The sequence below is a fragment of the Aythya ferina genome (genome assembly GCF_964211825.1).
Source record: "Aythya ferina genome assembly, chromosome: 1".
Classification (NCBI taxonomy): Eukaryota; Metazoa; Chordata; class Aves; order Anseriformes; family Anatidae; genus Aythya; species Aythya ferina.
In genome coordinates this window covers 91,815,378-91,838,733 of record NC_140296.1, presented here as the reverse complement: position 1 = coordinate 91,838,733, position 23,356 = coordinate 91,815,378, and the positions used below count along the sequence as shown (strand labels likewise).

General features: G+C 42.6%; 1 protein-coding gene across 6 annotated transcripts in view; it reads left to right on the top strand.

Moving 5' to 3' along the window:
- Nucleotides 1-23,356, top strand: part of AGPAT3 (1-acylglycerol-3-phosphate O-acyltransferase 3) — an 89,636-nt gene that overhangs the window by 42,263 nt on the left and 24,017 nt on the right. The window contains exon 1 of one of the 6 annotated variants that reach the window (XM_084521416.1): nucleotides 15,391-15,696. The exons of the other annotated variants lie outside the window; for them this stretch is intronic. The gene's annotated coding sequence lies outside the window, so the exon portion shown is untranslated. Of the gene's footprint in view, nucleotides 1-15,390; nucleotides 15,697-23,356 lie in introns of those variants that run through there. 6 annotated transcript variants of the gene reach the window in all.

The window sequence follows — 23,356 nt, the reverse complement described above, 5'->3', positions numbered from 1 at the left end:
CAAGTCAGCCTCCTGAAATGATCTGTTTTTTTATAAAATAAAAATTCCAACATTCCGAACAAAAAAAAATTTAAAAAATATGGTTTAGCTTAAGATACAACTTGGTGCTGTTAATTTTTTTTTACAGACTTGGGATCAGTAAGTACTCTAAAAGCAGTCGCACAAGCAAACCTCAGGGCATGCTAACCCTAAGGAAGAGTTAAGAGTGAGCCTCTTGCAGTGCCTGGAGTAGGACTTGTGAGCAGTCAGTCAAATCAGATGTCTAAATAAGCTCCTAGTTGCCCAGAACTAATGAAATCAGTTACAGAAAAATACTTACTAATGCAGCAAAGTTTGAATTATTACAGATATTTGCAAAATCTGGCTGCTTACAATAAAGGTAAGAGGAATTTAAACAGAGTGATTCAATGGAAGTAATAATTCTTGTTTAGTGGGCTTAAAAGTGAACAGAACTGACTTCAGACTTAAGAAGCAATTATACATTGCTGAGTAAATAGCATGAAGGTTCTTGTTGTATATCTTGATTGGAGAAATATTGATTCTTTTAAATCAGTTTTGGTAATTAGAGCAGTCTGTTTGTTTAAAACGAAGCTAGCCTGGTTTGCTAGACTCACTGTCTGTAAATGTGTTCTATATTAACACGTCACATTGAACTGCAGGCAGTTTTTAATATGCTTGAATATCTGATTTTTTGGCATATAATTGCAGATGAGCTAAGGGTTATTCTGGCAGATAAAAATGAATCATAAGAGCATAAATGCTGCTTCTCAAACCATTACTCTTCCTGACTGAGGTTTTGAAGAGCAGTGCCAAGCTAGCAGCGATGGCATTCAGAAATCAAGCATGGCACACAGGCCCTTTTGAATGTGAGGCTTTGCTACAATAAACACCTCTGTTTACTAATTAGTGTGTAATTTTTCAAATGACAGGGAGCAATTTTCGATTTGGTACTCCAACTACTCTGAAACGATGCAAGCTCCAAGAGAAACGGGTGCCTGCTTTCATACTACTAATTTCAGCTGATGCTGCTTCTGGTGCTTTATAAACGTGCCAGGTAACAGAAAACAACCTCTGCTCCAGTGCTATTGTGCATCTCTGACAGAAGTGGAAGTGATAGTGTGGAAGGTATTGAGATGTAGAAACTTCCATGCACACAGCTGTCCGCCTTGCTCGGGGTTAGGTCATTGAGAAATCTCCCACAGTTGGATTAGTGTCAGTACTGTGACACCTGTAGGACTGAGAAGGTACTCACAGCATCAAGATTACTTTTAATGTCCTTTGGTCTAGATGCAGTCTGAGCTAGTTTATGTGACACGATGACAAAAAGAGCAGAGAGCATCTGTCAAAACGTGCGAGCTTTTGCTGTTGTTTGGGGAGCCGCCCTCATGCAGACTAGCTCTGAATTCCACTAGTGCAACAAAAGCATGCATTTTTAGTGGGCTAGTCATTTCAAGTATCCCTGCAGCCTTCAGTAAAAAGATATTTAGGTCACGTCCCTCTCAAACACTGCATTAAAAGGCTACTGTTTGGAGGAAGCAAAACAACGAAACTGAATCATGAAAACGCTAACCGGTCCTCAATTTCTGATCATTGTTGGAGTTCAAAGTCTGCATGTGTTACCACAGAAGGGACCCCTGATCTGAAGAATTCATAATGATTTAACTATATCCTACAAGAGATGTGTTTATCAATAGGATGCCAAGCTACCCAGAGATGAAAGATCTTAAGGAATGAGGAGAGCTATAAATGTTTCTTTTCAGATCTTTCTCTCATATGGGTTTTTAAATAGGATGGGCTGTTGGCAGAACAATTTCTGTTCAGTTTCCCAGCTGAATGGCCAACAACGGTCCAAATTTTAACGGCCTACAGACTTTCTATTTCAAAATTAATTTTTTGAATGAGTTGGGATAATGTGTTTATGAAGGGGGCTGCTTCTAATTTAGAAAGATTGTGCCTCGTGTAAAAGCCTGCTGCGTTCACGTGCCTGAAGCTCAACCTTACATTCAGAATGTGATGCCCTAATGGTTTGTTCTTTGGTCTTGTTGGCATGTTTGGGGGTTTTTGCTTTGTTTTTATTTTATTTTTATTTTATTTTATTTACACTGAAAAGATTGACAGCAGCCACACAGCACACAGTCTTGGTATTCAGGTCAGAAGGGGCTGGTGTGATCTTGTCTGAGAACACAGAACAAAAAACTTTGCCCAGCACGTATTTGCTTTCGCTATCAGTCTGCTCGACAGTCTGCCCTATCTTTTTAGAAAGATACCCTGTCTTATGTATATGCAAAATGAGACCTGGCCACAGGGATGATTATGAATTCAGGCTGATAACAGCATTGTGAAATATTTGTCAGTCAAATCACCTGAAAGGAGCATAGCTGTTGTTTTCTGGCTGGAACACACTGCTGATGACAGTTGAGGTGATAAGGAAGAGAATAAAAGATCCTATACAAGGAGGAAGGGGGTGATGTGGCTTGCTGGCCTTCTCTATTGCTCTTTCTTGCATTCTCACCGTTTGGGTTGTAAAAGACAGACTGGACACAGTAGCATGGCACTGAGCATACTCCTCCACAGCATCAAGCTCCCAAACACAATTTCGTGTGCCAATTCAGCTCGCGTGAGCCGTCTGAGAAGCTGTTTGGGTTCTGTGCCTCTTGTTATTCCAAGCCACGTTTTTCACCTATTATTCTTTCTCAACTGTAAATAACGGGGTTTTATCTGAAGCTGCCTAAGCGACAATTAGTCGCCCAGTAAAACACTACTGCTTCTGGTTTTAGTATTTTTATTTATTTATTTATTTATTTTTCACATGTCTCTCTTGTTACTGAGATCTTCCAAAGCCAAATACTTCAGAAGAACAGCTTTCATCTTCCATCCCTCTCCTGCATGGTCTGCACCTCCCTCCCAGACTGAACCCTTGCAAATTTTTTGGTGGAAGCTTACACTTCCTTAAAGTGGGGAGAGAGACTCCCCAACTCTCTGGGCACCCCGTTTGCAGGGTGAAATTCTGCAAATGCTCTTCTGTGGAATTTCTTCGTTTAATACAGCAGTGCATGAGCAGGGAAAAAAATTCCTTTTTTTTTATTTTTTAAAGCTGTTATTTGTACAGCATGCAGATAGCTCTGTTGTCATGTGGGGCCTTCTCTTTATTGCATTTTTGAGTTACTTGGTGGTTTATTTAAGCTTCTGCATCCTGGCAGGTGAGTAGCAGTAGCAAGCATTGAAGAAGCGTGAAGCATAAGAGAAACCAGTGTGCTTCGTGTTGCGTGTCCTGGTCCCCTCTCAGGAGTGGGTAAGATGGAGGTGGTCGGGTTGCCTCCAGGAACCTGAGAGCCATCCTGCTCCCTCATGGTTCACCCGTAGCACCGGTCAGGTAGCCACAAGGCTGTTGCAGAAGAGTGTTACTGTGGCTGCAGTCATAAGATAAATCACATTGCTCCTGTTTTGCAGATAGTAGTGTTTCATACCTAAAATTTAAAGCAGCTCAGTGTTTCTTGAAAGACAGACTTCCAGTTTCTTCCCTATTAGTATGCACTGCATCAAAGAAAAGCTTTGAACTCGAGTAGGGGCTCACAGGCACGCATGCAGCGTTTGCTGAGACTTCATTTAGCAGCAGCCAGAAGCTTCTCCTTGTTCAGCCACAGCATATTTGCATGTTGACAGGTATCTCCTGGTTGGCTTTGTTTTTTTTCTTCAAGGGTTGATTTTCGCATAATTTTCAATACAGAAAGAGAAGTGTATCATCCCCCTTTTAACACTTAAATCTTGGATGATCGTGGATTGGATTTTTGTTGTTGTTGTTGTTTATCCCTTATTTTGCATCCCTGGTTTAAGAGGGAAGGAAACTGCCAGAAAACATTTTCCAGATTCACCCTATCCATGTAGAAGATGACTCAAATTTATAGACACCTGCCTCTATCCCAATATTCCTCTTCCTTTTTTAAATTATTAATTTATTTCAAGCCACCAGCCATTCTCTGTGGCTGAAAGTGGGCTTTTGGATGGGTCCCTGGGTTTTACAGCTCCTTGCGTAGATGCATGTACGCTCATGAAATTTCTATTGTAGTTTATTTTTATCTGAATACAAAGGATGAATTCCCACCTGCCTTGAAAATTTAACTACTCCGAGCAGAGGGGAGCGTTTTGTGTAGTCTTAAAAATGAGTAGACACCACTGAGGTTTTTCTTAATCATCGGAGACTAAGATTGGCAACATAGTTTAATTATATAACATTGATTATTTCACACAATACAAGAGGCCTATTACTCAGAAATCATTCCGTACTAATAGCACTTCTGTTAGATAACTCCTTTCTGTTTGTTATGTAAGGGCTGGCATTATAGAATCACTGTTTGAATACCAGCACTATAATTTTAGAATTGCTTTTATAAACGAAATACCAAGTAAAACTTGTTCCAGATATAGACAATTATTGTGACTTCCTAATTAATTTTTTAAAATGAGGCCTCTTGATAATTGCTACTCTTGTTTTGGTTTTTATTTACAAAATCATAAGGCTGTCCTGCGCCCAGCCATGTTCCATTATATGCAATTTTTAAAATGAATATTGTGCTCTGGAAAAGTACTGATCAGCAGTCCTGCAAACTGGTGATTCAGCTTCACCTACAGAAATGTTGCAAGGACCAGTTTGCAGATTGTACATGTCTGAAAACCTATCATCTCTGAACTACGCCTGTTTGTCCCTTGGGTTCTTGTTCTAATATATAACTTTTGTATTTATAACTGAGAACAGAAATAGTGTGTCCAGTCTCAGGCTGGGAAAGATAATCCATAGAAACTTCTTTGGAGCCCACAAATACTATTCCCAAGCAAGAAATTTGGTTGCAAGCTGCTTCCTCAGCTGACAGGGATGTGAATATCGGTGACACTTCTGCCTGTGTAATCACTTCACAAATGCGGCTGAGCTACAGGTGAGGTTGGAAAAGTGTTTGAAATATGCCTGGACGCTGCTCTCAGGACACAGCAGGGTATGAGGGCTTGTTGAATTTGTGCAGAGAAAGCAACTGATGTTTTCCTTAAAGACATAAATGCTGGGTTGTTTCTGTCCCAGTTGAGAAAGGTTCATGTGACCTTTCTCACCACACTTTCTAGCACATGGCATGCTTATCTTATGCTTACTTTTAAACTCAGAGGCAGCGTCTTATGCTCCTTTTTTTCCACCCAGCTCTGCTGAGCGTCATGCCAGATAAAATCTCCTATTGGGCTGTGATTTTTAAATTCACAGCCTCTAGTTTCCTTTTTGGCTGTGTTTCTAAATAGTTGCAAGCATTGTGTGTTTCTCTGATTGTCAGACTTCCTGTTTATTTTCTCTGGCACGGTTTTGCACCAATTCTTCCCACTTCACTAAAACCTCCGTGGCTGCACGTGCTGGGCAGCCAGGGGTTTTGGGGGAGCCAGAAGCACCCCACAGCTCGCTGTATGCACCCCACAGCTCCTGCCCAGGCTTGGTCAGCAAATGGAAATGTTGTGTCTGCAATGGCTGCTTCAATTTTTCTGTGGTATTTCAGCTAGACTGTGCTTGGAGTTGGTTTCGTCTTGCTCTTTTTGGAGGCCTGGCCCTTCTCACACGAGGATCTGCTATGCCAGCTGAAGGGCCTGTCCTCACGCTGAGGGCTGTGGTGAATTGGGTGAGCAGCAGCCACACTCTTCCACCATCCACCTTTTTTGTCTCAGTGCAGCCATGGCCTCAAGTCCCTGTTGGGATCACGGTGTGGAAAGGCCCAGCAGGCCCAGGGCCTCCAGTAGGCTCCTTGCTGCTTCCTTTCCCTGGATCCCCTGTCACCACCTTGTTAACCAGCCCACAGGAGCAGGCCTGCCATGGTTCAGGCCTTGCCAGAGCCCTGAATCTGGAGTAGAAGAGAGAAAATACCATCGCCTGTATTGTGGTAGAGTTCACCTCCAAGACCTGCAGGCAGTGCAGTCACAGTTTCCCCTCCACAAAAAGCACCCCACAGCCTGTTCCCCATCTGCCTGCAAGGCCCCTTTCTTTATTCACATTGTTAAAAGACATCTTGTCTTCACACTGCTGAGGCACATAGTCCTTCAGCCTTGGGAGGACTGTACTCTGGAGGCAGACTAAACCCTTTCTTTGCAGCCATGCTCCCAAAAATCTCATGCTGGCTCCTCACAGAAGAGAGGTGGGCTTCTCTTTCTTACCACCTAGGGTTGTCCTTCCTCAGCTCTTAAGAAAAACAAACACAAAACAACATCCACAAAACGTGTCAAGCAGCAGCACTGGGCATACGTACCTCACCACGCGAGTGAATCCAGTTGATTGTAGCCTGGTAATTTGCTGTAAGAAGATTATTGGATTAGGGCACAAGCCTGGTTTGTCAGCACCACCACCTGACAGAAACATTTATTGAGAAGTATTACCTATTTTAAATGTTAGTCCACTTCTGCCCCCATCACGCCTTCATTCTTTGAGGCGAGAGGGGCTTTTTTTAGTGCAGTGTTTCACGAAGCCACGTAAAGAAGAGGACACCTGGCTTTTTTTTTCCTCCTGTTGCTGAGCCGGCGGTTTTAGTAGCTGCAGCGCTTCCAGATTTACCTCGATGTGCTTTTGTCATCATAATCCCTCCTCCATGTCAAGACTGATTTGCTTTCCCAGCAAGGACTCACGTCGCCCATTTTTGCCCCTCCATTTTTCCTCCTCCTTTTTTGGTTTTATCAATCAATAACGGCCTGGGAAGATGTTGGTAGGCCAGTCGGGTGCATGCTTGCTAGCTGGAATCTGTGCTACGCTCATTGCGCTGGCTTTAGCCTATTACTTGTACTGGTAAGTTGGATTTTGTGCTGTGTCTATGGCAATGCCTTCTTTGAAATGCTTTCCTGGGTGGGATGAAGGGTGCTGGTCCTTTTGCAATGCTCTCGGAGGCTTGATGCACTTACAAAGGTGCTGGTAGCTGTTGATAGCATCCCTTGTTCCTCCCCTACCCATGCAAGTGCTCTCTGAGGTGTCATGGGACTCAGTTTTGCTGCTGTTGTTTGAGGTTTCTGTATTTTTATTCAGCTGAGAGTATGAGGGCTATGCGTGACATAGCAGGCATTGGAGAAGACTGCAATTGTCTTTCGTATTCATCGTGAGAGCCTTTCTAAATTATCTCATTTTCCTGCTCTTGGTTACTATTTGCGTGGTTGTCTCTCTTGGCACAGAACTCGGAAATCAGGCTGTGACAGGCTCACAGTTGGGGTGCGTGTCCCTGTCACGTTATTTGTGTGACACCTGTGTCTTCAGCACTTCACCAGAAATCTCAGGCAGGTGCGAACAGAGGACTGCCATCGTTTTTTCCCCCACCAGGAGCTCAGGAGGTTGCTTTGCCCTGGGGGCCAGAGCAGGTGGGGGGGCATGGAGATGCTGGGATGGAGATTGTGTGTTCCTGGCTTTTCCTGCATGTTGGAGGAGCCCTCAGCAAGGTGTCTGCGTGGGCTCTGCGAGAGGTAAGGGCAGCGCGGGGCTGCCCCACATTTCTGGGCTGGCATCATTTCTCCATGTGCCCGAGATGTGCAGCCAAAAGAAATCTCAGAACTTCGCGGATCTGTGTCTGGAGTAAATAGCAACTTCTTGAAACCTGTGTGCAATCTGTTGACAAGTTTTAGTGGAAAAATTACATGTCGCTTCGGCTGTAAAAGAAAAAGCCTGCTGGAGCCGTAATTAATACAGCTATGATTGGAGAGCTTTCCGAGGGATGTGATTTTAGAGAGGACAAGTCCCCAGAGTAATGTGTGGGTTCTTTTGTTTGTTTGTTTTATAAAGCAATGAAGAAACAAATAAATTAAAATCTGTGGGGTGATCTTCTCGCCTTTTGTTTTTGCCAAGTATTTCCTCCAGGCAATTATGCTTGTGCTGTTTACAAGCCTACAGTCCTCTGTGTGTGTATGCACGCACTTCTAATATTGATGAGTTTATTTATGTTTCAGCTTTACAGTGAATTTCTGCAGATATGTAAGCTTTCAGCTGTACAGTGTAGGAGCACAAATTAAAAGGTGCATCGTTACTACCCTCTTAAGTCTTCAAAATGTTCAAGAAAACAGGACCTATATAAGCAATGTAATATTCTTAATGTTAAAAAACAGGAAATGCAGAGCTTAAACATGTTAACAGCTGTACTGCTAAATGTTTTGTTTTGTAGTTTTTTAACCAAAGAAGGTACATGTGGTAGGTGTATATGTGACCAAAGTGTAGTCTAATTCTGCAAGTTTTGACTCACTGTTGGACTGTGTATATGATAAGTTATGCTTTTGTATGGATACAAATGTAAACTTGTGTGCATGGTGTACATGGGTAAAGAATGTACATCTGTCCTATAAATTTTTTTCCCTGTTTTGTCCACTCAAATTCTTGACTTGAATCCAGGTCAGATCTGGTTTGCAGGACAGATTACAATTCTGCACGCAGCGGGAATTAACTGGCATTAGATCAGATCTTCTTCTTCAGCAGCTTCAAGGTTCAAGAGAAAATTAATGACATCATCTATTTATTTGTGAAAAAGAAGCTCATTCAAACCCTTCTGATTAGACGTGGATGAAGCCTAACAAGAATACCTCAGTGCTTTGTTGGTTTTATTATTTTTAACTCCTTGTTTTGCTGCTGCTTTGTTTCTTGCCAACACTGCCTTTGGTAAATATTTTAAATAATTAATTTTTTAACATGTCTGCTCTGTAGGAAGTAAACAGAAAGACTTAGTAACTAGAAAGACTTTTTTTTTTTTTTTAATATATTTAAGTTACTTGGTCTGCTGCAGTTCTTCTACAGTATCCTCAGATAGAGCTGGGGTGATTAAGATCAGAGATCACCAGTTCAGCAGGGAATCAACTTTGCATATTGAGAGATTAACCCGGTTTTTCTGTAATTCCATCTGTGGTCTTTTGCTTCTCTGGGGTTGGAGCAGCCTTATTAGCTTGCTGGAAAGGAGGCATTTTGGTCACCTTCCGGGCTAAATGTAGTTCAAACTCTCAAAGATTTCATCTGAGGAAACAAAGGGTCTTTGGTACTCTGGGATTTAGCTGGCACCGTGCATGCACCTGGGGCTGGCTCCCTTGCTGTGAATCTGATGCAAGAACACTGCCAACCTCAGCAACATCCCAGGAAATCCAGCCAGCGTGCTCTTCCAGAAGAACAGAGAAATAATAGTAATAATAATGGAAAAAAAGGCATTGTTCAGATACGTGAAGGCTCAGGTAGCCATGGTGGATGTGCAAGGGACTGTAATGGTTACGGCTGCCTGTGATTTGAGGAGACTGTATGTAAAATAGTCCAGAGACCTCACAAGCATCTTCACATTTCCACTCACAGGCTTGTTCTGGTACTGCTATGAACACCCCACAAAATATACTGCAGCAATCCATTGTATATACAGGTTGTAGTACAAAACTGAAGTCCACAGAAATTATAAGAACATGAGACTGCAGATTTTCTTTTGCCAGGCATTACTGCCACAGGGAGTTGTTTGGGTAAAGTCACCCCCACAATGTGAGACCCTAGAAGAATTTTCTTTCCTTACCAATCGACAGATTGCTTAGTGCATAAATAATGGATTTATCATTCTATATGTGCTTGTAATCACTTAATACATCGGATAAACTTATAATCCTCTGCTGTATTTTTTTTTTTTTATTTTATTGAGCCATTCCAAGATAACTTTTGGCCAGCAAAGGAACATGAAATACTAATATGTTTTTAGTTAAATTGCTTTGTATACTTCTCATCAGAACTTCAGGTAATTTAACTTGATGATTTGACCGTGTTCCTGGCCCTGCCTTGTAACTTCAGTCCTGTGTTGAAATGCCTGGACATGCCATGAACATAGCTGCTGAGTGGTTTGATTTGATGAATCTATTTTTCAGGGTTAAGAGCAGAATAATCCAGATCACAAAGTTTTGGTTACTGTTGCCTTGTGCACTGCAATACTTCAGCTTTTTTGAGAAAGGGGGAGGCCTATGCTATAATTGCATAGGAGTTTTATAATTCAAGGAGTTTTAATGAGATGCCTAATTTCATTGGCCATTTGTTTTATTTGCTTTATTGATCATAATTGTGGCTTACTCTCCTGATTTCAGGTATTTGAAACAATAGTTTAGCCTGTGATCTCTCATGTCATCTATCTTCAGCTTCACTTCGATTTTATTAGTATTTGCCATCATTGTGTGCTTGCAGTGAATATTTGCATTGTATACTGAACGTTTTAGTTGCCATCTGTCTGATATTTTAGGTGGAATAACCTGGAGATTTCTACTTTGTAAGAGGTAGAGGAATGATTTACATACCATAGGGCCAGGCGGTTCCTGTGGTTGTCCAGAGCCTGGTGGAGCTGGACCTCAGGATGGCGGAGGACTCGGGGAATTACTGCAGTGTAAATGCTACGCTAATCAAATACGAACTTCAAGTTCTCCTCCTGTCAGTTTGGTATTTGATTTGTGTTTTTTTGGAAGAGAATAGCACAGGGGAAGTCTGTATAGTGGCTGCCTATTAAAATACTGTTTTAAAGAAAGATTCACTTCTGGGAAAAATAAATAAGCAAAAAGGCATAGCCAGGTCTATGTTACTGTTTCCTTACCAGCTCCCCAGCTCTTATGGGAGCAGCACAGCTGAAGGAGGAGCCCTGCTCCCTGATGAACCCCCGTCTTTTCTGCATGGTTAAAAGGGAGAGAGTGCCCTTTTCAGAGAGGTGGGCCTTCGGGGGGAGACTTAAAAAATATATACCTCATCCATACTAAGCACATTCACGTGTCTACACACCAGTCTACCTCACCAGCTCTTAAAAGGACTTCGAAATGCAAAGAGGGTTGGTACCATGCAAGTCAAGGGCTTCTTGAGGCACTTGGGCCTGCTCTGCCCTCCCAGCGGGACAGTGGGTGAAGCACGCGGCATCCCCAGGCCTCTGTCCTTGCTCCACGCCTGGTGGCAAAGCAGAGGGCTTAAGCTCTAAGCAGGCACAGCTTACGGTGCTTGTGAAGCCGATGACGTTTCTGGGGTTGAGAAGGTGGTGTTTTTCTCAAAACAAAAGGATGGGGGAGAGAAGAAGCATGCTTTGCTTGGCAAGTTCACTGCAGAGTACAGTGGTGAGGTGGGATCGTTCATCTGGAAGGGACCTACAAAGGTCATCGAGTCTAACTGCCTGACCGCTTCAGGGATACCCGAAAGTTAAAGCACGTCACTGAGGGCATTGTCCAAATGTTTCTTGAACACTGACAGGCACAGGGCATCAACCACTTCTCTAGGAAGCGTGTTCCAGAGTTTGGCCACCCTCTCAGTAAAGATACATTCCCTAATATCTTCTTGGACCTCCCCCGGCCCAGCTTTGTGCTATGTCTTCCCTTGCTGTTCCCTTTCCCTTCTCTTTCCTTTGCTGTTTTTGTGCTGTTTACCCTTGTATCTTGTCATCAGTGACCAGGGAGCAGAGGCTGGCACCTCCCTCTCTGTTTTCCCTCCTCAGGAGGTTGCAGAGAGCAACCAGGTCACCTCTTGGCCTCTTCTTCCCCAGGCTGGACAACCCAAGTGTCCTCAGCCTCTCCTCACAGGGCATGCCTTTCTTTTACTACTTTGTTGCCCTCCTCTGGATGCTTTCAAGGACCTTAACAGCCTTTTTATATTGTGGAGCCCACAACTGCACGCAATATTCAAGGTGAGGCTGCACCAATGCTAAATGGAGAGGGAGAATCACCTCCGCTGGCTGGCTGTGCTGTGGTAAATGCACCCCCAAATGTTGTTTGTCCTCCTGGTCTGCACCATCATTAAGGGAGGCAGAAGAAGAACAGATCAGAGCATGGTACAGAAGCTCATTTTTTGGGTGCACCTGTAGAGATTGTTGCACTTTGTGTGTCGTGATATAACGTCTATTACTGGTGGATAATGCGTCCCTTACCTAGGGGCTGCTGCAATTTAAATATCACCACACCAGTATTAAACCCCTATAAGTTCTGCTGCTATATTTAGGCAGCTTAAACTAATAAACTAAAGTACTGAGTAGATAGGTGTCCTCCATTGACTCAGTAACTGTCTATGAGATGAGTGCCTGCAGATTAGACTGCCAGCGTCTTCCTAACACATGTACAGCACCAAACTGTGCTCTTTTTAAGAGTGCACAGTATTCAAATTGTGAGTTATGGAGAAGTTGAAGCTTTGAGCAGTATTCTGAATGTGGATTTCAGGAGTTATTTCTGAAATAACTGTTCACGGATCTGCAAACATGGAAATCTTAGATATCTAAAAACTCATTACCCAAAAGAGTTTGTGACTACGCCCGTGTGCACAGACCGTGAGTTCATCCAGGCTGACAGCATTGCTCTGTATTTAAATCTGGTGATTTGAAGGGGTTGAGCTTGGCAGACTTTCAGCCAGCTTCACTATGGCAATAAAACTTACGCTGCTGGGCTGTTCTAAAACATTTCTGTAAGTCCATCCCCTCAATCCTATATTCTGAACTTACCGAGAGCTTTCCAACCACACTTGGCTGGCAGGTGGAGGTGGAATAGAGGGTCTCCAAAATATTTGGATTCCCACGAGCTTCGTGGAGGTAGCCAAAGAAAGGAGAAAGGTGCAGTTCAGATCCTTGCCTTAGGGAAATGTAGAGACATAAATTTGGGTGTTCTTTGATATCATGCACCTACATAGATGTGAGCTTGTAAAAGTATCACTCAGCACAAAACTATGAATTTGTAGACAAATCTGTAGGTAACCAGTCTTTTGGAATCACTTACTAAATTTCTTTCTTCGGCAGGCTGCTTTGTAATGATTAATGGCTAGCTCCTCCAGCTCTTCTTTGCAACCAGAGCAGTTGTCATGCATGAACAGAACAACGATCCCAATGCATGTGTTGGCGTTGGAGCTAAGGGAAAAGATGAGAAATTAAAGTCTGGAGAAAAGACTGGAAGAGTGGCTGTCAACACTGCACAGCCTGTTTTTACTCCTGAACACAAAACAAGCTGACCTGAGGGACTTTGCTGATCGTGCCTGTTGCAGTGGCTGCTCCACCACGGACCACGAGCAGGGAGAGGCAGGCGCTGTTCCCATTCCTCACGGGGTATGCAGCAGTGCAGCTCCTCAGGCACTTGGTCCCCAGTGGTTGATTTTGATGCCCTTTGCAAACAAATTATGTCAGATAGTGATACAGAAAATAAGAGACTTAACTGTGAAGTTTGGAAGATGCGATGAGAGAGACCGGCTTCTTAGTGCTGTAGAAGAAGTTAATGAAAGAAATGCTCTAGGTAATATTTAACTTGCATCTATCTTGAGAAGGAAAATGGGTGAAGTTGCTTTAAATCAAAATTCAGGTTTGCAGAGCTGGTAGAGGGGGAAAAAAAATAATCTGTGGCTGAGTTACCTGATAGGGTATGTGTATGCTGCAACTGGGAAGTGATTAGTTTTAAAGGAGGGGTGAACTGCTTGTAAGAGTAGCCATGGCAACATAAAGCTCACTGCAGGCTGCAAAAACCACCTGGGAAGTGGAGTGAAAACTTGGGCAGCTTGGATTTAATTATTATTGCTCAAAGTGCATTGCCTGCCTTCCTGATGAATGCCTTTGATGACATTTCAGGGAGGGAAGAAGGGGTCTCAGAGTGGTCTCCCATGGTCAAATATGAGGTCTCAACATCCTTTTTCCTAGTGGGATGTCATCGAAGGCCCAGAATTTGACAAGCATTCATTAAAAAAAAATAGTAATAATGAAAAAGTAGAAGGACATATAGAAGGAACATATAGGTGAGACCTCCAGTGTGCCTTTTGAGTTTGAGGAGGCTTTCAGCAAGGCTTATTTCGCAGGTAGGTTGGGTTGCTCAGGACTCTGTCCAGCTGGGTTTTGAAAACGTCCAAGGATGGGATTTCCTCAGCATCCCTGGGCATCTTGTTCCGTGCTATACCACAGTATGTTGTTAATACCACAGCATATTGTTAACACCACAGTACGATGTTAATGCAGTTAGCAGTAGTACAAATTGGTGTCGTCTTTTGCCATCTGCAAACAGAGAAGGGAGGCAAGGAGCAGACTTTGCTGCTTGTTCCTTCCAGAAGAAGTTCTGGGCAGGTGAAGTGGTGGGGAGTCTGAACCCAACCACTGCATTTGGGCTGTTTTATGTCTGGAAAGGATAGAACCATATCTCGTGCCCGCATCCAGTTCGGCCTTGTCTATATTGAGACCTGTCCTCACCCTGCAGTAGGAATCTGCCAGGAAAAAAGATGTGGTCAACAGCTGGGATCTCTCTCCTTCTCTCACTTGTCCCGTGGTCTGGAAAATGTGTTCATCAGTAGCTCTTCTGAGGTAATTTACGCCATGTCAGTGTCATGCATGTATTCTGTTCACTTCTTTGCAATCTGGTTTATGTATAAAGCTGGAAGCTGAAAGCCAATTTTTGGGATGTGTAGCAAAGATCATAAAGTGCTCACAGGAGCTATCACACGGAGAAAGATGGAGGAGACAAACGAGCCGTATATATGGGAGTAGGTAAGAAGACAAAAATGCCATCAGAGTAGAGGTATCAAGAGTGCATTAACAATGAGGAGGGGAAGAAGCTATGAGAGAGAACTAAATAGAAATGATAGCTTGAAAAGAAGCATCAAAAAAAATGTTGTTCTTAAAATACAATAGCTCTTGTTCAAAACTTTTTTGGCAGAAAACACAACTGAGGGAAGGGGCTTGTAGTGACAGAAGATTGATGGGGAACTTGAGTTCTTGGGAGATTATTTTAAAAATAAAACTCACAAACCATTAGGGTACTATTTTGTGTCTTGCATTCAGGAACAGCGTCAAATGCACTTCACTAAATAGACTTTCTGCTTAGTGCATATTGCTATGGCAAGGGGAGAATTAAAACCAAAACCTTTGTTGTTCTCAAGAGATCAATAACAGAGGCTGCACTGCTGAAAATAGAAGCTTACGTGGTGAGGAGACGAGCTAAGTCAGGGATATTTTAGGTTTACTATCCTCTTGATGTGTCTGAGAAATTTTTGGATTGACCAGTGATTGCTTTGCTAGCCCACTGGGAGCAAGGCTAAGTCGGAGGAAGCCGATGCATGGGCAGAGCGAAGGAGCTGCAGCAACATGAAGTGTGCAGGCGGCTGGATGCGGCTTCCTTCCTGTTGGGAAATGAGTAGCCAAATTTAGTTGTCTTTTTTCTTTTTTCATTTTTTTTTTCTTGGCAATTATTAAGCATCTCCTGCCTGACTAAATCAAAGCGTGGTGCTGGTGGTGACATTAATGATGCCTCTGTGACATGGCAGTAGCTATCAGAGGGATGTCAGCACACCAGATTGTCATTTTACTCCACCGATTCAGCAACTGGGGGAGGGGGAAAGCAGTGATGAGGATTTCTTCTGACATATTAAGAAACCACTGTAGCTGCATAGAGTGAGGGGAGGGAAATAGTGTGCTAAATATATTGGCTTGGAGGTGGAGAGTGACGAGCAGAAGACCTCTTCTTGTTGCAAATTCAAATGTACAAATCACAGAGGGGAGCATGGTCTGAGAGCGGCCTCTGCTCCTTCGTGCTGCTTTGTGCCTGGACTCCACCTTTTGCCTTCCCTGCTCTCAGCTCTTGAGCTCTCTGCATATCAAGGCTGCTGTCTTTGTCCTGCTCTTACCTACCTGAGCTGCACTTGAGGCAGAAGTCTTGAGAATGAAGTCTGGGCATCCTCCCTGCCCCTGGCTCCAAAAGGATCCGGGGAAGCTGCGGTTTTTGAAGGTTTGTGCTCTCTCTTTGCAGTTCTTGGACTGAATTTACTGCTGACCTCAGCAGTAACATATACCAGATTTTCTGTTTTACAGTTGTATGGCTTGCTTTAGGAAATGTCCCTCCAGGTCAGAACTAATTCCAAGGGACACCTGGGAGCTGTGCACTTGTCATGGAGGAAACAATACGCTGACCTGAAAGCAGGCAATATTTTCCAAATGATGCGTTTTTATCCAATTTTTCACTTGTAGCTCCCTAGACCCTTTGCTGTACTGTGAGGAGTGCTGAATTACTGATGTTGTGAGACTTGTTCTGACTATCTAGAAAAAATCTAAAGTTTTAATGAAATCACTTGATGCGGCTAATTACTCTGTGCTCTGGCAACTTGCAGGCAGTGACTTTCCATATTCAAATAGGCTCTGAATGTTTTAGCAGCTTATGAGCTGTACAAATAGGAGCAGGTGGTGCTCCAGCAAATCTTTGTCAGATTGTAAATCCCTGCTCAGAAATGGAGAATACCTGAAGTTTCTCAATGAAATTGTTTGTTTGTTTGTTTGTTTTAAATTATTTTTTTAACATCCTTTAAAAACTAACAAAAATTAAAAAAAAAATAAAAATCAGACGAAGTATCTTTAACCTGCTCAAACTTCAGTATTTGGGACCTAAGGAGAGACTTGGTACGAAAGTGAAGTTGAGATTAAGGTAAGTTAGAAAGTATGGTAGGAGTCAAGGTAGTGACAAATGGATTTGTTACTCTAAGTATTTGTTAGCATTTTCCCTGTCACGTTCACTTAATGATTAAAAAGGGTTCTTATCAACATCTAGGCATCAATAAGACCAAATCATGGTTTATTATACCAGTCATAATTAATATAGTTTCAAATTTTTGTACTCATATGAATACATTTTCCACCTGTAAAGGCAAACTTATCTGCTTTTATAACTTCAGTAAAAATGAAAGGCTTTGGAAGCCTGAAAATCTCTAAGCAGAATTATTTTCACTTAAGAAAAAAAAAAAAAAAAGAGTAACCATGGCCAGAACATGCTCACTTTCAGAACAGAGCACTACTGTGAGGGGAAAAACAAGACTTAAGTACCCCGGAAAGTCTCTCCCCATTTAAAATTGAGACCTTATTTTCTCCCACCTGTTCTTTGTACCGAGATTGCGAGAGACTCTTTCCTTCTTCAGCTCCCAGTCAGGTTTTCAACTTTGAATGAACTAGGCGAAAAGAAGAAAATAGTCTCCCTCCACCTGCTAGCTCTATCGAAACCAGAAGTAATTAAGGCAAGAAGTCTTTCTTCACAGCAGGAATTGAAAGTGCTTGCATTTGAGGGGAAAATGTAAGCATAAGCATTTGCTCCATAGGAAAGGCTGCAAATAATAGAGCTGCTAAATGCAGAATGTGATTTCCTGGTGCTTTAAATCTTGACTTGACCCCCAGTCAGGTGGGGCAAAAGTCCTGAGCTCTTCAAAATAATAAAAGTACTGTTTTCCAGCTGTATTGAGAAGAGCTCACCAAGGCAACTTATAGCACAAGTTATTTCTGTGGTTAGTTGCGTGTTTGTGATAGAATATATAGTAAGTTTTGATCTCAGTCCTCTTTCATCATTTTCATCAACTGGAATGTGTTTAGTTGTATTTTTTTTTTTTTTTTAGAAATCAAATTAAAAGCCTGAGTTTTATTTCTGTACGTGTGTGTGTGGTGCTGAATCGGAGCCCCTCTGGCACTGTTGGTATCACCTTTGCTGGTCAGTGGAACCATGCCCCCAGTATTCAAGGTATTGATGACACAGTAACAGGGAGCTGCAGAGAACAAAAGTCAGAGAAAATGAAAATCCATCACAGGTATAATGTCTTCAGTGTTTGTGAAGTTAAATGTCAAGCAAGGATTGGATCCACGCCATTTATGAGTTGGGAAGAATTGCTACTTCTCATCTGTCCTTTTGGAAGAGAGTACAGATCAGATAAATTCTGACTTTCCTATTACTGTGTGTTTGATAATCTGTGCCTTGGCCGAACAGGAGAAATTCAAATGACATCAGTTACTTCTGTGGGAAGGGAAGAGATTTGATATTCTTGCCACGTTGCCTGAAAAAAGGATTCATGCTTCTGTCAAAATGCAAATTTTATCACGTATTTATGGGATCGCAGATACTCTGTAGCATTCACATAGGCACGTAAACAGCAGTGTGATGGAATAAATGATGTGCTGACTTGATAAGAACACTTCTTATGGCCAGCCCAGCCTTGTGACATTGTGTGTAAATTGTGGAGTCCGTGCTCTCCTAACTCGCAGTTCTCACCCTGTCCCTGATTAGGATGGTCATTACGTACAGACCATTTCCTTCCATATGCCAGCAGAGCTTCTGGGTTAAAATAAAAGTCTGTGAGGCCTACAGCTGCTCTCCTGGAGATGGCTGATAAATCCTCTGCATGTTATATGTATGTGTGTTGTAGCAAAGTGTGTATAAAGTGTATGTATGTTGGAGCAAGTCAGAAGCGTGCAGATACTGTGGTTGTTAGAGGTTTGCTGGCTTGTTTTGCATGGCAAGCACTCAGAACTGCTTGCATGATGCTGCTGGCGGTTTTGTTTATCACAAGTGCAGGACTACACATTGTGTGAGCTGACTTTAAACACCTAAAATGTTAATTTTAATATCCCAGCATTGCCTGTTGTCTGTTGCAGTTGCAATTGGGCAGAGCACCTTGTCGTTGCACTCAGAACGAGATTGCAGAGAGCTGTTAGGAGGACAAATTACTTGGCTAATTACAGTCGGACGCCTGAAGTGGAACTGTTGGACCTGCAGGAGCGTGCTAAGTTGTCCAAGAGCTTCCCCCAGCTGCTTTTACTCCCGAGGCCTGTGCGAGCTGGAAACCTGACAGCATTTTTCAGAATTTGGGGTTGAGGTACTGACTGAATACCCGATGGGAGGGCAGTGCCGGTGGTGCTGGGCACAGTGGCTGAATGGCACAGCAGCACCGTGGCACGCAGTGGGATGCCTTACAGAGCCAGCAAGCTGTCGGGATGTGCAACAAAAAGGAGGGTGGGATGTGAGGGAAGGGAGAGAAGAAACCAGGGAGCTAGCAAGGATTTGCACCCACAGGTCTCCCATCGTGGGGACAGGAACTTCTGGGCTTTGGCTGCAGTGGCAAAGGGGGGGAGCAATAGCCCCCCACAAACAAAAAAGAGTTAGGGGGAAGCTTAAAAGTTCCTAAGAGGAGCAAGACTGGCAGAAGTTTTCGACAGCCATTTCTGACAGAGTCATATTTAACTGCCTGTCCAGAGCCATGAGGAACTTGGAAAGCTGTTTGTAGTTCCTATTTATGTCTTAAAATACACGGATTACAGACAGTGTTCAAGCTCATACATTGCATCATCACATATCTTGCTGTGTGCTGTTTCTTTTTGCCCTGTTTTTTTTTTTTTTTTTTTTTTTTCCCCTTTTTTCTCTTGTGAATCGCAGCCTTGTTTTTCCCCCTCTCCCTGCACGAGAGCTGGAGGCATCCCTTCCTGCTGTGCCCTGCCGTGCCAAAGCAGTAAGGCTTACTAAAGAGCAATTTCTCTCTGGTTCTGTCATCCAGGGTTGAATACCTTGTATTTTTTGCCCTTAACTCTTGACTTGGCCCCTTCCATTAAAGATGAAACCTGGAGTAACATCTGTCTGTCTGGGTTTCAAAATGAGTCGAGTTGTAAGCCACACAGAACAAAATTATAAGTGGTGGCTGTTGTTATTTTTCTTCTTGACAGCAAGCAGGTCACAAAACTCAAATTTGAACTCAAATGTTTGCAGTCTGGTGGATCTCTGTAATTAATAGTGTTCAAATTTAGGGTTTGGTTTGTTAAGGCTGAGGTCTACAAGGGCTCTTCCAAGTATCTCTAAGTGGGTACGTACCCATAAGCCCATGTGTGCCTGTGAGAAATGAGACAAGTTTGCAGGGTTTTCAAATTATCTAGGCTAAATTTTACATGCAATTAATTTTTTTTTTGTAATAATATAGTTTTAGGAAAAAATAATTGACAGAACCACCACCACCACCAAAATAAATAAATAAATCAGTATGGCTTGTAGTAAAGCGAAAGTGCCAGACTGCAGGCTGAAAGATGACAAGTGGTGTTGCGTGTGTATGGGGAGAACCGGCACAACAACAACTACAAGCAATTGTGAATGATGTGTTGTAGTTGAAGCTGTCCTAAGTTTGCTACACCTTCAGCCTCTTTGTCCTCCTGAAATAAACACGAGGTACATCCATGCACAGCCAGGCCTTGTCACCGGACAGCAAAAACGAGAATCCTGTAGTGTCTCGCAGCCGCAGTGAAGCCGTGCTATGGAAAAAATGATGTCACCCGAGTTCACTGTTGGGGCTGAGCATCACTGAAGTCATCTGGGCTGGTTTCACCCAGTGAACTTGCAACACCATGGCTCCAGTTTTCACGTCGTGAGCAAATACTTACGAAAATACCCCTGCTTTCTTCATAGATCGATGCCTGTGATGAGAGAGATTTCCCAAGCAGTTCTTCCTTGTGGCAGCTGCCTTGCGGTCGACACACTTCTAAGCAAGTCAGGATTCATTTCGGTTATCTGATCCATTTGTTTAAATAGAGGCTGAGCTAACTGGGGATGTATGTTGAGCAGAAATTGAATTTGTGCGGACTTGCTCTTTTTTTTTTTTCTCTGCATGTGCTGAGTACAATAAAAAGAAATGGTTGAAATCAAATTTGGAGAATAGCCATTTTAATACTGTTTGTGTTTGCAGCTGTAATGCTGTAGCAACAAGTTAGGAAAATACAATTTCACCTCTAGCAGAGGCATTAACAATGTTTTCTGCAGCTGGCGAGGAGGCTTAATCATACTGATAACATTTCATTCAGGGCAGGAAAGGAAAGGAAGGCTGCCCCTCCAGTGCAGTGGTAAGTAGTATCAGGAGCTGCTTTATCCCCTTCTGGTTCCATCAAGTCTTTTGAATGTTTTTTTATGGTCACTCCCTAGTGGTGCTCGCTGGTACTTGGCAATTATTCACTGCCACGTTTTATTTCGTAGCCTACTCTCTCCTGAAGCATAGTCAGTAAACTCATAGTCTTGTAATAATATAAGAGCTGCAAAGAGTAGAGGAGGCAAGAGCAGGGACTGGTGTTTCTGCTGAGGGTGTGAGTCCCTCACGTGGCTTGCTTTCCGATCTTGTAAGAGTTTCTTATGTTTACAAAAAGCTTTATTGCTCTGACTGCTGCTCTCCAGAGTGACCATCACATCGTGCCTAGAGTTGTCTGCTACGCTTTATTTCATGTTCTTCTGCTACGGGTAATTTCTCCAGGTAATTTCTTCAGTCTGCACGCCTATTAAATGATGATGAATGTCAGAGCAATGTACACAGCTTTTTTTTTTTTTTTTAAACCTTGATGTACTAGCATCTCATTAGGATGATGAGTCAAGCAAAGGTCTTCCTATTTGCTGTAAATAGACTAATCTCATCAATAAACTCATCAAAAATCTCTAAAGATACTGAGCCAAACCTATTGACAATACTGGAAGTTTCTGTGATTTAGTGGTTTGTAGATCCAGACAGATAAATTGAACGTATTTGAGACAGATAGTGGAGATAGTCTTTCACTCTTAACCTTTTCTACAAACTATCATGCTGTTTCAAAGCCAAGAATGACAAAATTTCAAGGAATAAATTCTCACAATGGTAATTCAGCAACTTTTTTTTTTTTTTTTCCTATTTAAGATCATATTCGTAATTCTCCCAGCTTGGAAACAAACTTGCGTTTTTGTGACCTGAGTTTGGCTTAATGTTCTTTTCCATACACCTTGGTTTGGAAAATTCATGACAAGCAGGATTTTTTAATGAACTCTGAACTAGCCTTTCATCTCATTGAGGGATGCGCAGAGAAATTAAATCTATATTGTATCAGAAACTAAGATGATCTTTCTGCTGTGCTTACGTTTTAAATGCTAGGTCTATGGCAGACAGTACGTCATGCCGTCTGGGATGTGGTTGAGTAGTTGTCTATTATTTTATGGTATATCTGGAGAATCCTGAGTATAGGCTGTTCAAATGGATACCAAAACTATTTTTACCCGTTATTTCCTTTCACTTTCCAGTTTTACTGACTAACTGCTGTTATCTAAGCTGTGTTTTCTAGCTACTTACACAGCTCTTGTTGCCAGTGGTTCTTACAAAACTGCACTTCTAAAATAAATCAGGCCTGAGGGGAGACTGCTTTTAGTGGTGACATGGCAGAGTGGGCAGGAGCTGTGTTGAAGGATTGAAGGAGCTGTGTTGAAGGGCAGGATTGCTGTGTTGAAGGCTGGTGCAAAACCCTGGGTAATTACTGTCCTTTGGTTCTGTAATTCTTCTGCATCGTGTGGGTCAGGCTCCCAAATTCCTTATCTTGGAAGGAAATGTGGTACAGTGGGTGAAGAGGAAGACTATTGATTACTTACTTTCTTCCTGAGCATTTTCTTACAGGAGGAGTGTTTGCTGTGATTGTATCATTACACCTTCAAAAGCTGGATAGCCAGTGCTCTTTTGGCTTTTAGCTAGAAGAGCATTGTATAAGATGCAAGGGAAAAGTTTTTCGTAGAGGTAACTGAGGAAGTAACTTGTAAGCATTCAACACAACTCATTAAATAACTGGCATGTTCTTGCATGGTGTGTCCCAGAAATGTCCAGGACAATAATTCACTGCCCCTATGGCAATGTAGTGCCTCTGAGAGATGTGAGGTTGATGAGACTGGGACCTTTACTTCAATTTATCCACCAAACAGGGCCAGGCAGTGGCGTTATATGCTTTCCGTCACATCTCTGCCTTGACTGTTAGCTGATTACTACCCATGGATTTTCTCGTCTTGTAAAGGGAGGTAAGGGAAAGGATGCTTTATGGTACTAATTTTCATAGCTGGCTGTAAAAGCAAAGTGAGTCACTAGAGGAAACTGGAAAGCAGAAAGTGTACTGAAAGAAGTTTTCATCAACCCCTGGCTGCTGCTATTCATACCTGTCCCGCTTATCCACACAAAGCAGCTCATGGAACAAATCATCCTCACTTTGAACAAAAAATAGCTTTTTAATTCTCCTTGGGTGTTTTCAATAACCAGAATTTGTGGAATTCTGAAAAAAATGGTGGGGATGCTGTCGATGAGATATGGCCAACAAAGTGCCTTTTGTACCGCTTTTCACTCGCAAAGTTATAAGCTTTTCTTCATAGAGAGCTTTTGCCAAGTTGATACAAACATCAAGGAGGCTTACAAAACTCAGCGTGAAAAATACAAGAGCAAATGGCAGAATTCAGTATCACGGGGTTTTGTGTGATTTCTCAACTAGCAAAAATGGGAGGTAGGTAAAATACTAGAATTCAGGGTGGGAGCAACATATTCAGAGCAAAGGATGTCAGTAATTAGTTTCATAAGTGGAGATAAATATGGTACAGTAGAGCAGAAGCAGCTGAAGAATAGAAACAGAGCTTGCTCAGAAAACTGAAGACAAATGGCCAAAGATGTGAGGACTGGCTGCAGCAGCTTCTGGTGTCAGGCATGGGAATTCTCACTGGGCTGGAATATTAGGACTGGTGGGCCAGTTCCTAATTTCACGCTCGTATTCATGCATACCTTATGAATTTCAGAGGGTTGTACAACATGGCAGCAATAAATGAATTAAAGCCTGGAGTTAAAACT